Here is an 11,069-nt window from a genome sequence, read left to right as displayed (position 1 = left end):
TATATCAAGGCCTTGCTATGCATTTTGGACTGGCCTTGTGCTCCCTTTTGTAGCTCCTAGGCTAGTTTTGAACTCTCAGTGATCCTCCTGGCTCAACCTCCCTCGTGCATCTATAAAAGTATTTTTGATTTCAAAAAAAATTATAATTTAAAATACGAGTTCAGTGCTGCTTCAGCAGTATTGATAGTAAAATGTAAGTTTATATTTTATATCAGTATCTAGAAGACACATTTATTTTATTTTTAAGACATTTATTTTTAAAAATGCTAGAAAATGTTTATTTAAAAAACAGATTAGTAATAATAGAAAAAAATGAAGATAATCACAATAAATTTACTTTCTTTGTAAAGTTCATGCTTTAACATGCTTCTTGATCATAAAATGTTAAGTGCTGAAGATGTTCAAAAAATGCAGGTTGAATGTACAGGTTAAAAGTAGCTACTCCATAAGTATTGAAACTGTCCTACCAATTTGATTTGAAACTGTCTCATTGTTATTTGTTTATCAATAAAATTATGGGGAAAAAAAAGTACCTACTCCTGCCAGGTTTGGTGACATATACCTATAATCCCCGCACTTGAGAGGCTGAGGCAGAAATGTTGCTGTGAGTAGGAGGCCAGCCTGGGCTATGTAAGGAGTTCTTGTCTAAGAAACAAACAAAATTAGCTATTTCTTTCCTTTTTCTCTTTTCCCCTTTTCTTTTCCCTTTCCCTCTTTCTCTTTTCCCCTCTCTCCCCCCCTCCTCCTTTCCCTTTCCTTCCACTCCCCTTTCTTTTCTTTGTTGGGTCTAACCCAGGGATTCACACAAGGTGGCCATGCACACTGCCACCATGTTACATCCCAGCCGCTTTCTTTCATAGTATTTTTTTAATTTAAAAAATTTAAAGTTTTGTTTCATCCTTTATAGTGTCAGCGTTTAAACTGTGAAAGTAACATCTGTTCTTTTATTATGAGATGAAGATTTTTATGTACATTAAAAAACAACAATTTTTGTGAATTGTGGTTGTCTACAGTCACTTTTAGATAGAAAAGCATTCCTACTGAGTTACTTCTGATTCATAACCAAATTTTAATAGAGCAGATGCAGACTACCAATGGAATAATTAACCAAAAAATATTAGGGAGTTAAACATTCCTTTGTGTAACATTTAACTTTAAATTCATGGCCAGTTTATATGAATAATTAAAATTTTGAGGCAGTTAAAACTTCCTTTCTTCTCTTGAGACGTCAACACTTGTCATTGATAGCTATAATCACTAGGGAAGTAGAAATATTATTTCCACCAAACAGATGGCTTTCCTTGCACTGGAGGTTCATATTTATGTTGGATGATTTCCCAGCCACACCAATTCAGTACATTTTTGAAAGATCACACCTGGTAACAGAATATGATATAGATACTGAAATGACTAAGTGAGCTTAAGCATTTCCTGAAGTTGGAAGAGTGTACGTATAGTTCTAGGGAACGCGGTCTGCTTCAATGAGAGGTATCACTTATTACTGTTTTTTTTTTCCTTGTCACTGATCCCAGTATATTATTTCTACTCAGGTGTCCTCTCAGGACTTCCTTAGCTGCTCTTCAACTTTTTGTCTCCTGTCTGCCATTAATGTGCTATTTTCATTTTTACTTAGTCAAACTACTTCTGTCTGAGGCATTGGAAGGTTATTAGGATTAAAGGAGGTTTCCATTGTGTTAGAGGGAAGACTGTCAGAGAAGGTAATGATGCTGGTGATACAATAACAAAGTCATATCTTTGGTGGAGATTTCAGTGGTTACAAATTGGATTGCTTTTCTTTATTTTCGAGTGTCTTTTTTTCTTTCTCCCATTGGTAATTTAATAAACACACAAATTGGAAATTTACATGTGTATTTGTGCTCCTAAAATTTGAAAATTTGTCATCTGTTAAGATTCTAAAATTTTCTAGGCTGCATTTACTCTGTAGTTTCAAGTAAGAAATATTAAGTCAGTTTTGAGTTAATTTCTATTCTTTTTTTGTTAATGGTACAGGGATGTGAACCCAGTGCTTTCATCCTGTGCTACATCTCCTAGCTCTTGTTTGATGTTGTATTTTATTTTATTTATTTATTTGAGGTACCTGGGATCAACCTTGGGACTTTGCACTTGCCAGATAGGCGTTTATGACAGAGAGCTATCTCCCTGCCTTATGATACTTTATTTTGAGACAGGATCTTGATAGTTTGCCCAGGCTGGACTTGAAGTTGCCATCCTTCCTCTTCACCCTTTGAGAATGCTGGGATAATTGCAGTGTGCCACTGGGCCTGGCAGATTTCTTAGTCATACTTAGAAGCAACCTAATGACATTATGAGATATGAGCTGATAGATTGCCTTTTGGAAAGAGAGTAGAGCTTCATTTCTCTAAGATAAATACTTGGGTAAGTTTGGAAATGAATAGAGTCATAGACCTTTTAAAAACTTGTCAAGGAAAACAGATTTTGTTGCTTTACAAGTATTACAAGGGGGATGGTACCATATGATGAGGTGAGCTGGCTCTGGGATAGATAGGCAGTAAAGAGGTGTTAAGTTTGAACCTCCAGTGAGAAAGAGCTGGATGAAGGTACCCAGTGGCTAGTTGTATGTCATTCTGCTGTTCAGAGAAAAGGTCATGGTTGGAAAAATACTATTATATAAGATACTGCAAAAGAGATATCTAAACATATAGAGTCAATAAACTTTTTCATTGTTCGAAAGTATTGAATTAAAAATCATTACCTTGCATGCTAGGCTGTAACACTGAGCCATCACTCCCAACTCTTCATTTGAAAACAAAACCTTTTGTGATAAAATATACTTAATACACTATTACTTTAAAATCTGTTAATATTTTGTGATAGAGTCATTCAAAGGACTGGTTCCAGGTTCACTTTTTTTTTTAATGTATTTGGTTGTTACAGGGTCTCACTAACTAAGCAGCTTAGACTCATGGTGATTCTCCTGTTTTCAGCCTCCCCAGTGTTGGGATTACAGGTGTGTGCCACTATGCCTGGACTCTGGCCAGCTCAGCCTGCCCTGGGGGTGGGGCTGGTGGCATGTGGTGCTGGGAATCGAACTATGGGCCCTGCAATTGCCTAAGTAGGCACTTTAGTCCACTGAGCTATCTCTCTGGCCCACAGGTTCAGTTTTAAAGCTACAAGTCAAGGGATTTTCATAGCTGTAAAGCCATGGTTTAACTGTCATGTTACTGTGTTTTCATTAACAACAGTAGCACTAGAGGTGTAGTCATTGGTAGAGCTTGTCCTTATTGTGCCTGTGGCTGTGGGTTTGACCTCAGCACCACAAAACAAACTGAAAAGACAAAATTTCTGTGTAGCATAGGAATTTGCTTTTTTTCACATGAAAGGGAATATATTTTGTGGCCTTTTTTTTTTTTTTAAACAGAAATGAGCAATTTCACAACTTTTTAAAGTACTTTGCCATGAGATGAGCAGCCTGGCCTCTGTGGGATGCGAGATCCTCATGGGTTCTCCTTATCTCGGGAAGATGTATTGCTTCATAACCCTAACTGTATCTGTGACATCTGGTGGTGCTTTGTGCCATTCTGTGTTTAGTCTCTAGGGCACTAATGGAATTAATAAATGTCTTGTGTGATGGAATCTCACAAGCTCCAGCAATCTTATTTTATTTCAGTTAAAGCAGCCACTCTTGTCGCAGACAATGGGTATTGCTTTTCCATAATTTTTTTTTTTTAAGTCAAGATCCTCACTCCATTGAGACAGAGACCTTGTCTTTTATTCACTGCTCTGTCTTACCTAAGAGCTCCTGTCACATAAAATGCATTCAGTAAATATTTAACTATGGAATGAATTTACAGTGATGTTTTCCTATAGATACTTTCTTACAATATTTTGCTGTTTTATTCAGAAGCCCATAAAAGTTTAAAGTGAGATTAGAAAACCCATCTATACTACTAGTCTTTATTTATTTTTTGTTTTTGAAAAGAGGATTTCATCATATAGTCTAGGCAGGTATTGAACTTACTGTATAATATTGCCACGAGCTGGCCTCCTGTTTTAGCTGTCTTTGAGTGCAGGGATTACAGGTGTGTGCCACCACGCCTGCCTGTACTGCCAATTTCATGACAAATTTCAGCTCTTTTCCTAATACTGATCTCCCACACCCCAATGGTCTTCAGTGTTTTTCTGTGTGTATTTATAGTCACTTGCTGATAAAGAAATAGATTTTGGTTTATATTGTTACTTTTTTTTGCGAAACCGGGGATTAAACACGGGCCTTTACGCTTGCCAGACAAGCACTTATTCTACTGTGCTATCTCCCCTGCTCTGTGTTGTTACTGTTTGCCATATATCTTTTAGCTGTTTCTACTATGATGGGTAGAACAAGTCTTTCCTCACAATATGTGCCTTCTTTTTTCTTTTTCTTTTTTTTTTTAATTTTTATTTATTTATGTGTGTGTGTGTGTGTGTGTGTGTGTGTGTGTGGCCAGCTCAGCCCACTAGGGGGCGGGGCTGGCTGGCATGTGGTGCTGGCGGATTGAACCGTGGTCCCTGTGCTTTGCTGAACTTGTTCTAAGTAGGTGCTTTAGACTGCTGAGCCATCTCACCAGCCCTCTTTTTCTTTCTTTGAGATTGGATTTTGCTGTGTAGTTCAGGCCTTGAACTCATTATGTAGCCCAGGCTGGCCTCAAACTCTCAGCAGTCTTCCTGCCTCAGCCTCCTCAGTGCTGGGATTACAGGGGTGTCACCATGCCCAACAAAAATGCTTTATTTTCTTACCATTTCTACCATTATATGAAAAAATTCAAAAGGGGCATCTAAAATGATGTAGGTAAATTCAATTGAATTTTCTACAATACTAAATTAAAAATTATGATGTTACATCATGCTGATGAAAAACAAAACAACTAAAATTTCTAGAGAATACAGTTACAGTGTAGGCATTTAGTTTTGTAAGTCTCCTAGTTATTATTTTATACCGTCTTATGCTAATCTTTCAGGACATAGTTTATACGTAGAGTAAGCTGATTGTTGAGAATTGATATAAGTTTCATATTCTTAAATCATTTTGATTATTTAAGTCATTTTGGTTGTGTCTTGATTACGTTTAAGCATTGCTTTTATTTGGTAAACAGGGAATACTAGGAGGAAGAAAAGGAGGCAGATGAAGAGGAGGAAAAAGAAGAGGAAGTATTATTTGGTCTGCTGGAATTATATTTCTAAGACTTGTTCTCTTACAGAAATTACATTAAGCCTTAATTATATTAAGGCTGAGTTCTCACAACTCTAGGTTATTTTTATAAAACTACTTAATGAGGTGTATATGTTATGTGACATGCTGAAACAAATCTGAGAGAGCACCCTTAATTAACCCTTAGCATTGTGAAATACCACCTTTTCCTTTAGGTGTGATGATCTGACCCAGACTGATTCAAAAGAGGTTGAGCATCAGCTGTATTCTGGGTCCTTGGGTACACTTATGAACAGAGCAAATTTTTAAAAAGAATGTTTAGAAGTTTCTAGTTAATTATTTTGCCCTCTAACCTAGTGAGAAGTGTTGAATCCTTAAGGCACTAAATTAACTACTTCTTACAACATTTTAGTGGAAGAAGAAACAAATAATAATTGACATAAAAGCTTTGAAAGGGGAAAAAGTTGACAATAGAATATGGAGTATCCAAAAAAAAAAGTATCATTAAGGTTGCTTTTTAGTAAAGTACATATGGAAGGCCTTACTGAGTTTGACATTTGAGTAAGTGACCTGAAAGAAGTAAGATTGGGAAGCTTTAATGTGTTGAGGGAAGTACCTTCCAATAAGAAGAAATAGCAGCTATAAAGACCCTGAGGCAGTGGATAGATGTTATGTGAAATAAAGACAGGAATCACAGAAGACTCGCAATGTTTTGACCTGAGCAATGGTGATTAGAGGGTTGCCATCCTTTGCCTAAGAGAAACAGGTTTTGGGTATGAGAGTGTGGGATGAACATTTGGATGAATGATTTGCTTTTATGTCTTCTGGATTTTGCATGGTGATGGATTAAAAAATCTGAGGCTAGTCAATTGTTCATGATTTTTAAAAAACTGTTTTAATTATACTGTAAATTGATGATGCCTAGGAAAGATGAGTTATTTTATTTGCCTTAGACCTTATGAAGGAAGAGAATGCTCTTGGAGAAAAATACTTTATACGTTAATTTTGGATTTCTTAAGGAGATTCCTTGAATATGTTTTATTCTGTGAAAGGATCAGGCTCAACTAGTGTTACACAGTTAAAATCAGTGTGTAAGACTTGCTGGCTAACAATGGGAAGGAGAAAGATTGAATATTGAAAGCATCATCAAAATACAAGGAAGAAAGTAAGTTACTGTCCATTAAGCATTTCCATGTGTGCCTAGTTCCTGTTTTATTGTGGTCACATATTCATATCTATACCTATACCTATATATCTGTATCTGTTTGCTGTTTTAACTTTTTTTTTTTTTTTTTTTGTGGAACCAGGGATCGAACTCAGGCCCTTGCACTTGCCAGGGAAGCGCTTATTCCACTGAGCCATCTGCCCGGCCCCCCACTGAGCCATCTGCCCAGCCCCTGTTTTAACTATTTCTAACTGAACATTTTAATGCCATTAAGTACAATCATGTTGCATGCACATTTATCTTTTTTTTTTTTTTCTTTTTTAATTTATGTATTTGGTACAGGTTCTCACTACACAGCTCGGACTCATAGTGATCCACCTGTTTTGAGCCTCCCAAGCACTGGGATTACAGGTGTATGCCACCACGCCCATTCTCAGTGGCTGGCACAGCATGAGGTGCTGAGGAGCGAACCTTGGTCCTTGCGCTTGCCTGAGCAGGCACTTAGTCCACTGAGCTATCTTGCCGGCCCTTAATGTCCGTCTGTCCGTCCTTCCTTCCTTCCTTCCTTCCTTCCTTCCTTCCTTCCTTCCTTCCTTCTTACCTACCTTCCTACCTACCCACCTACCTACCTTGCACTTGCCAGGCAGGTGCTTAAGCTGTTGAGCCATTTCCTTGGCCCACTTACTTGTATCTTGAGAACTTTTGCATCTTCTCAAACTGAACTCCTAACGCATCAAACAATATTTCTCCATTCCCTTGATCCCTGAGACTCTAGCAACTCATTGTTTTGTTGTTGTTTGAATTTGACTACTGTAGGTTTATTATTGGAGACACAGAGTACTGTCTTTGTGACTGGCTTATTTAATGTACCTTGATATTTTCAAGGTTTATAAAAATAGCATATGTTAGAATTTCCTTCCTTTTAAAAGGCAGAATAGTATCTGTTGTATACAGTGTATGTATCTATCTGTTTTGAATTATCTGTCTGTTACGGAGACCTGGGGTGCTTGTGCATATTGGGTGTGTGTGTGTGTGTGCTTGGTTATTTTTAGTGATTGTGGAATGAATTGCCTGATTATTGAAAAGTGAACAGATAAAATTGTCTAGATAAACTATAGACTACTATGTTTTTGTGTAGATAGATCCATTGTAGGAAAATAGTATTTGTTGCCACAGGGGTGGTTGTGGAAGATCTTATATTGTGCAACTTGAATGTACTGTTTCTTTACTATTAAGAAAGTATGGAAATGGGAATTCTACTTGTGATGGGAATCATAATGGTCATAGATATAGTATAAACTGAATTGAGAAAAGCTAGGATTTTAAAAATATAATGCTTGGGTTATTGTAAGGATAGAGAATATGTATGAATTTATGTATACTTTGATATGCTAAAAACAGAAGATATCATACATGCCATAATACAGTTGACTGAAGAATTGTTTTGAAAGACATTGAAGGCCAGGTGTGGTGGTACATGCCTTTAATCTCAGCATTTGGGAGGCTAAAGTAGGAAGATCACTGCACGTTTGAGGCCAGCCTGAGCTACACAGTGAGTTCAAGGTCAGCCTGGATTACATAGTGAGAACCTGTCTCAAACAAACAAGGCAGGAAAGGAAGAAAGTCATTAAGTAATTGGATAAATAAAATACCACAGCCCCTTTATTTGATGAAATAATTTAAGTGATGTGGATATCCTATCACCAGTTACTTATGAAACTTTCTTCAAAATCCTGATAATTTGTGACAAGAAATTTCAGTTTAAATGAGAATAGTGAGGAATGAGAATAGTTACAGTATATAGGGAAGACGCCTGTCTTTTTCCTTTGTAGGTTTTATTTGTACCCCATGGAAATAAGGATATTGACATGATACAGTCAAGATACAGAATATTCCTGTTACCATGGGCATCTTTCATGTTATTCTTTTATAGAAACACTTCTCCCCTCCACCATCTTTTGGCCCTGGCAACCATTATTTTCTTCTCCATTTCTGTAATTTTGATATTCCAAGAGTGTTATATACAGGGAATAATTCATTGTGAAATCATTTTGGCCATTTTTTTTTTTACTCAGTGCAACTCTCTGGAGATTCTTTCAGGTTGTTCTATGTTTAAATATCTTATTTTCCCCAAATTGTGAGAAATATTAAAATTTTTTCTGCCTAAAAAACACATTTAATTTCTAAGTTCTCTATAGTCTGTGTTTATTTAGCAGAGTTGTAGTTACAGGTCTAAGGCTTGAAATTGTACATTCTATTAATATTTTTTAACACAATTCCATCTTAGCAAATTGTGTTATGTTTTGGAACTCATTAATAAGATTTTCCTTGATATTCCTTTCCTATTAAGAGACAGACACAAGCTGGGCATAGGGACACATGCCTGTAATCCCAGCACTCAGGAAACTGAGGCAAGAGGATCTTTGACTTTGAGGCAAGCCTGGGCTACAAAGTGAGTTCAAGTTCAGCCTGAACTGCATAGTGAGACCTTGTTTCAAAACAAAACAGAACAAAAATGTGTACACAAAATACTGCATATATATATATATATATATATTTTTTTTTTTTTTTTTTTAATTTATTTGGTACAGGGTCTTATTATGCAGTTTGGACTCATAGTGATCATCCTGTTTTCAGCTTCCCCAGTGCTGGGATTACAGTCGTGTACCACCTCCCTGGCCTACTTAGTGCACCCTGGGGCGGGGCTGGTTGGGCCTGTGTTGGAGATTGAGCCCTGGTCCCTGCGTTTGCCTAAGCAGGCACTTAGTCTGCTGAGCTATGTCACCAGCCTTTTGCACATCAGATTTTTATCAGGCATTGCAATATTGAAAATAAGAGAATACAAAATGTGTATGAAAAAGATAGCGAACAATTAAAACAATGGAACAAAAGTTTCTAGAGACATTTGAAGTAGTTCTAGGACAGATTTTTAGATTTGAGTTCATTTTATCAAGTTTTAAAGATAAGCTAATAGCAAGTACTTGTTAATTTGAACGAGAAACTTAGCTCATTCCCTAAGTGTTACTTACCTGTTAAATTTGTTAGTTTTTCACCATAGCGTTTCACATAGAGAGGCATTTTGGTTACTATTTTCAGCCAAAATCAGCTTCATTATTATACATTTATGCTCTTTGAATATGGAATAGTAGTAGTTATATGTATAATATAGTGGAGATCAATCTCATTTTCTCCTACTGTGCCCTTATTACACAGATCACTTCTCACATATGTGAGATTCACGCAAATCCCAAAGTCTGTAGGATTTCTCTCTGCCAGTAAGTAAGTAAACAGTTCTGTCGCAGACAACAGTGGGGAGAGTCAGCTAACTAAGTTCAATTCTGAAGATCTATCAGAAGCCACTGGTTGAGTTCTCAGTTCCTAAGAGTGTCCCCACTCCCCATATCACTTGCAAGGTGAGGTCCCTGGAGTTTCTGATCTATTGACTACTAGCTGGGCTTTCTGTGTCTATCTTTTGGCTTCCATTAATTTGCTACAGTAGCTCAGAGAATTCAGGGAAACACTATACTTACATTAGCAGTGTGTTGTGAAAGATGCAAGTAAATACCCCAACCAAAGGATACGTAGGGCAGGGCTTGGGAAGTTCCAGACACAGGAGCTTCTGTCCCTGTAGTTTGGGTGTGCTACCCTCCTTGCAAGTGAACGGTTTTTGTTTACTTTTTTGTAAGCCTCCATGTTGTCCAGAAATTCTGCAAACCCTGTTTTCTGGGAGTAATAGGAGAGACTTCATTGCATAGGTGATTGAAGCAGGAGCAACTGTGTCAGAATATGATTGGGCCAAAAGGACAAAGTAATGCTAATACATTGAGTCTAGAAACCCAGCCAGGCTTCTCTGTTAGATTCTTGTTGATACCTCTGTGCAGGATTTCTTCCTCTGGGTCATTGGGAAGGACTCCTTACAACATAGAGATATCAGACAAGCTAAGTCATAGAATTTCTTCATAGTTAATGCTAAGACAGAAAGGTGGGGGAAGATTAATCTGTGATCCTCATGGAGAAGAGAAATTCTAGTTTTTAATACCTGTCTAGGGAACAGGAGCAGGTTGGAGGGCAGGTTATTAGAGAGATTTTGCTTTCTCAGACCCAAATCATCCCAACATTATAACGAAGTTCTGTCTTTTTACCCTTACCACTCGAAAGCTGCTTTGGGAACCAAGAACAAAAGGCAAAAATACTTTTAACATTGTTGTTCTCATTATTTAGGAAAAAAAGCAGAACCTAACAGAATTATGAGGTGTGAACCATGGCTGACAAAAGTTTTGAAATGTTTATATCATATTATTATAGTTAGCCTGTAATTAGGGATGTTCCTAAATATTTTTACCAAATTATCTTCTTGAATATTGTGTGCAAAAGACAGAGATACATAATTAAAATATTAAGTTCTTAGAGCTCTTCTTTAATAAATAATACTTCATCAGTTTTATAAAGATCCATCTGCAAACAAGAACTAAACTACCAATGAATTATGAGTAAGTACTAAGTAGATTGATTTATAACATCTCTCTACCTAATGCAGAAAGTTCTGATGACCTGTAATAAACTTTAGAATGCCTGAGTATGTCTAATGAATTATATCTAAAACACCTTCCTCCAAATCTTCTCTTGGAGTCTTCCCCATCTCTTACATAGTTGCTGTAGATTCCTTGGGCTAGAAACCTTGAAGTCATTGTTGCTCTTGTTTTCCCTGAAGTGCCATATCCTGTGTGTCTGCAGATC

General features: G+C 36.9%; 1 protein-coding gene across 4 annotated transcripts in view; it reads left to right on the top strand.

Moving 5' to 3' along the window:
* The window catches only part of Rbpj (recombination signal binding protein for immunoglobulin kappa J region), a 105,960-nt gene that overhangs the window by 18,533 nt on the left and 76,358 nt on the right, over positions 1-11,069 (top strand). The window lies entirely within an intron of this gene.

The sequence above is a fragment of the Octodon degus genome, unplaced genomic scaffold, assembly GCF_000260255.1.
Source record: "Octodon degus isolate 3935 unplaced genomic scaffold, OctDeg1.0 scaffold00006, whole genome shotgun sequence".
NCBI classification, from domain to species: domain Eukaryota; kingdom Metazoa; phylum Chordata; class Mammalia; order Rodentia; family Octodontidae; genus Octodon; species Octodon degus.
The sequence above is the reverse complement of the archived record's forward strand: the minus strand, read 5'-3'. Positions and strand labels throughout refer to the sequence as shown.